The sequence below is a fragment of the Boleophthalmus pectinirostris genome, unplaced genomic scaffold, assembly GCF_026225935.1.
Source record: "Boleophthalmus pectinirostris isolate CB_2022bp ecotype Guang Dong unplaced genomic scaffold, ASM2622593v1 HiC_scaffold_10, whole genome shotgun sequence".
Classification (NCBI taxonomy): domain Eukaryota; kingdom Metazoa; phylum Chordata; class Actinopteri; order Gobiiformes; family Gobiidae; genus Boleophthalmus; species Boleophthalmus pectinirostris.
The window spans coordinates 23,502,685-23,509,915 of NW_026570971.1; the positions used below are offsets into that span (position 1 = coordinate 23,502,685).

Sequence of the window (7,231 nt, forward strand, 5' to 3'; positions counted from 1 at the left end):
ATTTCTTGCTTTCCTCAGCCAGTTTTGTACAAATCTACCTTTTTCTGTGTAGAAAAATTTGGTCAAAATAAGTGACAATGCTCATTTTGGTTAGGGGTGTGCACATATATCAAAATATCGATAAACATACACTACTGGTCAAAAGTTTTAGAACACCACACTTTTTCCATTTTTTTACTATTTACTGTTGACCAAAACGCATTCTAAACTTTTGATTCATGAACGTGTCCATCTTTGGCAGATATAACAGCTGAACACACTCATGGCTTGTTCTTTTTACAATAGAAATCAAATATTCTTCAGAAAGTTCTTCCCAAGTCTGTTGCAGAAGTTCCCATAAATGTGTGGCACTTGTAGGTCGCTTCACTCTTCTGTCCAGTTCATCCCAAACCAGCTCGATGGTGTTTAAGTCTGGACACTGTGCTGGACACTCCATGTTTTCAAGTTCACCATCTTGTTCTTTTTCCTGAGGTAGTTTTGGCAGAGCTTGGACTTGTGTTTTGTATCTTTTAACTTATTTTTAACCTCTGACTGTTCAGTTCTTACCTTTATACCATTTCGAGCTAATTATTGGACTTTCAAGACTTGAGTTGCAATAAATAACTGGAAAAATGTGGGTGTTCTAAAACTTTTGACTGGTAGTGTATTGTGATACTAAATTTGGTGCACTGCTGTAGTGATGTATATCACCAAAAGTATTTTTTGGTATCTTTTAGCAGGTTTTTCTGTGACCGCGCTACAATTTTGCTGTTTATTTAGTGGAAGGAAACATTTTTATGCAATATATATTCTGTTTTGTTGTTTAAAATAGATGTATTTCATATTAATTTTGCACAAATAGTAGTTTAACAAAGAAATTTTGTCTCATGTATCACCACATCGTGAACAATATCATGTATTGAGAATTGTATTGAATCATGAAGGATCCTGTGATCACCAGCCCTAATTTTGTTAAATAATTGGCAAGCACTCAAATGATAAACAAGCCAATGCTAACAAAACTTTGAAAAAAAAAATTTTTTTTTGCTATTTTTGAACTCATAACACAAAGCTTCCATTAATAAAAGGTGCATTGTGTAAATTTTCTAGTGGAGGGTCCGTCAAATGCTTTTCTCTGTGGAGATGTTATTACTTTGTCTGTCATGTTTCACAGTGTGATATTAAACCTTTTGTGATAGTATCGGGTTTATGGGTCACAAACCCGCCTATAAAAGGGGCACTATGCGCTACGCTCGCCCCTCCCTCCTGAACGCCGACCGCTGACGTTGCACGCTGGCGGAGCCAAGCTGTCATGGCCGCAAGACGCGAGGCCCCGAGTGGACCACGTTTAGGCGCACTAAGTTTACTGTTGCAAGGTGTTCAGCGCAGTAATTGCGGAGAGTGTGCGGGCATCGTGGGGGTAAGTGGGGAAATCGTCTTGCTGGCTCAGTAACGCCGTGCGTGAGGTTAACGCGGGTTGTGTTTTTTAGCGTTTGTGTCTCGGCGCTGGGCGGTCCTCTGCGTGTTTGGGTGGCGTGCCGCGGTGAATTCTACACGGTATGTCGCTATGGTTTATTTTGTGTTCCTCTTTGTCGTGTGTATTGTATGTTAAATGTAACATGTTATATTTAGGCTCCTGCTGGCGGGAAGCCTCCCCTTTTCTTTCTCTTTTAATATTCTCCGTGTACCTGGTCTGTTCTGTGGTCGTGGCCCTTGGCTCTCTGAAGTCTTCGTCTTGGGGGAAGAGCTACTGCGAGGCGCAATATTGACTGTGATAATGGTCCTAAGGTAACTCCAAGCAACGAGGCCATGCGACCCAACGAACGCACAGGACTGGTGGAGGATATTTGTTATTAACCCTTTGCAAAAATGGATAATAAATTCAATGTAAAGTATATCAAGTCTCACGCCATATTCAGTCAACAAACCTGTGTGTCTATAGTGGGTGGGGAAAAACACTGTGTCCTGGCATTACCAGGTGGCGTTGTTGGCAACTTTACTACCTTGAAGTACATGTACAAATATGCTGCTCTGCTACACTTTCTATCTTCATGGAGACCAAACCGGGCCAAGTTACAGGTCAGATCTATGGTGAGGCGACCCCACTCACAGTCAGAATCCCTGTTTTTCGAGGTATTTTGAGCTGTAAAATCACCATTCATTTAATAAGTGCAAGGTAGAAGTGATTAATGTCATACTATGAAACACTCCAGAGCAATGCCATATCCATAGAAACAAGTAGATGACGAACGACCAGCTAAAAAGTTACATAGTGCACCTTTAACTATATTTCTTGTGTGAGTGGTCTTTGAGTGTTGAGTGTAAACCTGACATTTCCGTGCCCTCGTGTGTCTGCCTGGGCCTCATTACATTTGGACGATCATCTCAGACTTGTCATGCAGTAATTAGCAATCGATTGATATCCTTTCAGCTATTTTCCCCTCCGTTTGACCTTTGTATCGCTTTAGACGCTCGTTAAATTTAATGGCTGAACAGAGCAATGCATGATGGGAGGAGGAGTCGGAGAAGTTCTTGTCTAAAGTAGTCCACGACCTTTAGCTTCAACATGGTGGTGACTTTGTGAAGAAGTGGCCATCTGCTGATCCTAACTAAATTACGTCAGATGTGTTGACAGCTTGAAGTTTATAATAACATCGCATTGTAAATATATAGTGTGCACTGTGTTCACTGATTAGTCTGAGGTCACAATGAGTTACCCATTGTACCTCTACTTAATAAATGAGGGTCACTCTCCTCATCAGAAGCCATGCAAAGTTTCAATGGAAAGTTATGCAACAATTCCTACAAACTTTTTAAATGAGTTTTAATGAGAATCTTGGAGCGTATATTGATATTTTATAGCTGATCAACATTCCCTGCGGGTGTGATGCTAACTAAAAGCACTACTCAAACTGAAGCTCGGTTACTCAAATTAGATTCAACCTCAATTTACACCAAAGCAGTAACAACGCATAAGTGCAGCATACGCACAGGTATCGCTTTCCATTTTAACCAGTCGGAATATTTACACCAGCAGTGTCATATGTACCTCCAACGGCCGGTATTACGCTACACGCCGCTCAAGTTAGGTTGGAGTTGTAATTGTTCATCTCTAGGGGTCTAACAGTTGCCTTCAGGAGCTCAGGGAATGACTCGTGATGGACTACAGAAAGTTTACAGCCACGGAGGATACACATAAAACACTTTAGACATCAGACAGCAACTTAACAAGAACAACTTCTGAAGAAAAAGGCGTGTGGTGCAGACAGTTAAATGGTGAATATCTTAATTAATGCGAGAACCACATATATGGCTTGTTATCTCAGCAAAGCACCGTCTCACTTGTTTTCAACTTTTGTATTGTGATTTAAAACAAAATTCACCCAATCAACTATGAACTCTTAAGCAATGTAACAACTTTAGTGTTTAAATGTGAGAATGCACAGAGGCTGGTTTCACGTCTGGTGTAAACTGACACTTTTAAAAGTATGCGGGTATGCGGAATTTTCCATATGGTATTCCAAGAACACCTCCAGCTCAGTCCTTGTTGACATTTTGTTGCCAGACCTAAGTCATTGGAGTTTATAATACTCCCTACAATGGAAGCATAGCCAGATGGAATGGACAATACATCCATATGAAGTGTTGAGAGTTCATATCACCGGTTCCAGTCCTGACGGTAAATGACCTTGTGTTAGATGGAAACAAAAGGGCGACTGTAGCTCAGTAGTGTTTGTCCACTGATCCAAAGGTTGGCGGTTCAAATCCCACTCTTGATACGAACATCACTGGTAGAGCAGCCAGATCCATTGACTCACAGGTGGGTGGTGCGATTCCGGCTCCCACAGATGAATGGTGTTGTTGTTGTGGTTCCTTGATGTAAAGCGCTTTGAATGTTTTGAAGGTGGAAAAGTGATATATAAAAATGTGATTTACCATTTACATGTCTCTCTTTATAACTTTTGGGCTACATGAATTCTTTCCACAGCAGTCTGAACTTGACATATGAATGAACTTGTATATGACTGAATTGAAGCCCTAGTGAAATGTACAGAAACATACATAAAGAACGTCAGAATGAGTGACTTCTTATTTCTTGAACTTTCAGCTGCAGCTGATAGCACTGGCATTTGCAGGGGATGTACTAAAAAGGCAAATATAACTGCAACTGTCAACTGTAAAACCTTGGGAATTGAAGTGATAGAAACTAAACTGTGATCATTGCCTTAGCAATTAATAAAACTAAATATTCTCATTTGAATGGTCAAAAGTCCTCAGATTGTCACTCATAACTGGAAACTGAAACCCTGGAATAGGAATGGCAGATGCAGCCAAAAGATGTGCAGCTCTCTACCTTAAAGGTGCACTCCTCACCTTTTCTGGTGGAGGGTCTAGCACCTTGTCTCCATGGAGATGTTATTGCATAGCCAGAAATGTTCCATGATATGGCATCAAACATATCCATCTAACATTTGTTCTTTGCCAATATTTCTGTTGCTCAAAAATGACTTTTTCCCTCATTATAGATTAAATCTATACTGTGGAACATTCTAGACAAAGCATTAACTTTCCATGGAGACAAGCAGGTGGCGGACCCGCCACTAGAAAATGTTACACAGTGCACATTTAAATAATTGTGATAACTGATGACCAAAATAATGAAATACTTTTGAGAAATAATTATGATTTTTTTGCTAATTTGAGATGATTTGGTTGGGCTGTTTCTGCAATAACCCTCCAAAGATATGATGCGTTCGATTGCAGTTCGTCTGAGGACACAGCCAGCAGAGTCAGGCCCCAATGTTCTGAGGATCACCTGATTATCCTCTGCACTTTTATTATTTAGTCTATATTGATATTGAGGTGTTCATTACAGGAATAAAAATTAAATTAGGATTTCAGGAATTGAAAATGACAAGAGACACAGTTGAGAACAGGTCAAGGAAACAGGAGAGTGAACCGACCAACCATGACTGTAATCATTATCCAACAGTGAGGAGGGCATACAGATTTATGTACTGTCTGCAAATAGAGACTGTGTTGTGTAGCAAGGTTTGAGGTTCAATTCCTGCTATGATGTCTTTTCACCACCCAAAGATACGCATAGGATGTGGATTAATTGATTTCCACTAGTGGGGGTCTGAATGGAGATGTTGTTTTGCCTGGAATGCTCCACAGTAAAGCATTAACTTCACTATCTTGCATTTACTCAATTACAAGTGTCGCCTTACTGTAGATCATATAGGATAAAGAAATAACAACTCCATGGAGACAAGCAGGTGGAAAACCCTACATCAATGCTGTCTTAAACCTATGAGTTTAGGTACACAGTGGTTGAAAAAGCCACAATTTTCTTTCTATTTTGTTAGCACCAGTCTGTAAAGAACTCATCTGGAAGTAGTTAGCAGAGTCGGGTTTATTTTCATCCATTCTCTGTAAAATAATAAAGTTTCTCGGAAAAGAAGACGAGATCTCTTCTTCACAAAGCAGGTCCAGATGACTCCTCTTCACCTTGTTTGGACAGTTAGGCCTGTGCAAACGTGTGGCACAATATGGGCTTCAAAACTTGATAACAGGTTGATGATGTTATGGTCTTCTCCACAATATAGCTTGACACCAGTGGATCCCAATGGAGCAGAATGAACTTTTTTCTCATAAATTAGTAAATTCAGTTTTTCCCCAGGATGCGTATTGTAAAAGAAGTGCTTTGTGACAAAAATCAGACCACTACAAGCTGTCTTCATTACATTTTCTTTTGAACCTGTAAGAAAGAGCCATGTGAGTCAATATAAGATTTATTGAGCAGCCAGTCCCTTCTACATTTTCTTTGCATCCAGACGAGATTGGAACCAGACACACAGAGAGAAAATCCTCAGTCCAACCAAAGCCACTAATTTGTGTGACTCTCAAATGAGGAAAAATTCTCTTCTCAAATTCTTGTTATATTAAGAACAAATTATGTAGCTTCTTTTTACCTGAGATAAATAATAGTTTGGCGCTTTGACTGTTGATTTTTACAGATACGGTACTTGATTCACCAAGTTTTGTAAAGTCTTGTCAAAGCCCGTGGTTCTGACTGGTTTGGTAAACGACGCTTTGGGATGAGAGCTGTTTAAGAGTGGTTTACTCTGTTTCACTTTTCCTCTAAAAATCCTGTTCTAAAATTGTGTTAGTGTCCAAAAGAATCTTGCATGTGAATATTAGTGATGTTGCAAAGAGTTTGTGAGAGCTAAGAACAAGTTAGAGTTAGAAACACTTTTGTTGTTGCTGTTGTTTGTTACCTCCTCAGAAACATACCTGGAGTTGTGTTTTGCTTCATTCACACATGTTTGAGTACTGTATTTTTCGGACTATAAGTTGCTCCAGAGGATAAGTTGCAGCAGCCAAAAAATGCATAATGAAGAAGAAGAAACAGCAAAACAACAGACTGTTAACGTCACATATGAACAGTTCTTCAGATAACTAGAGCATAAACAACAGAACAGAACAAGTTTACCAAACTCCACATCTCACTCCAAATCACTAAATCCACTGAATTCTTCATCCTCTGTGTCACTTCTAAGCAACTCCACGACCTCCGGTTAGAATTATTCAGGAATTCTGAATCCCAACAGGATGCTTTCAGGTGTCACTGAAGTCCAGGCTTTGTTGATCCATCCAGTGATTTCCAGGAAAGTTGCATGGCGCACACTCCCAGTTGTCACAAGTCTCTTGCGCACTCCAAACTTTCTTTATACTGCTCGATTACTGTTTTCGGCTGCAGATTTCACTACTTGCAGCTTGTAATCTCCAAAATATGATTTTCTTTTTGGGGGTATTTGTGTTCAGTCTTCACTGTTGTCTATATAATTTTGTTTAAATTTAGTTTTTTTCAGTGGTATAGAAGTAATGGTGCAATCGACTGGCATGACACAGACAGGACAGAGGCTCTTTCTGCAGGAGACATGTGCAGTAGAGTGAAGTGACAGTAATAGGTAATAGGAGTAGCAGATACTGACACACAAGTGGCTGTCAGTGTGAAAAATGTAATTTGTAAGTCGCACTAGAATATAAATCGCAAAACCATCTAAACCATGAAAAAAGTGTGATTTATAGTCTGAAAAACACAGTAATCCTTTATTACTGGTAGTGTAGTTTAAAGTTAATAACTTCCCCTTTACCTTTTGTTCCATAGAGATTGACATTTCCTGTCAATGATTCTAGTGAAGTTTTATGGAGTTTAAAACACAGTGAAGTACATCCTTTATTACCA

The 7,231-nt window shown here is 39.6% G+C and overlaps 1 long non-coding RNA gene across 1 annotated transcript; it reads left to right on the forward strand.

Moving 5' to 3' along the window:
- The first annotated feature begins 1,252 nt into the window (after positions 1 to 1,252).
- Positions 1,253 to 1,739, forward strand: LOC129411449 (uncharacterized). The gene is made up of 3 exons (XR_008633298.1): positions 1,253 to 1,399; positions 1,470 to 1,536; positions 1,612 to 1,739. It is a non-coding gene; the product is annotated as an uncharacterized LOC129411449 (long non-coding RNA).
- The last annotated feature ends 5,492 nt before the right edge of the window (positions 1,740 to 7,231 follow it).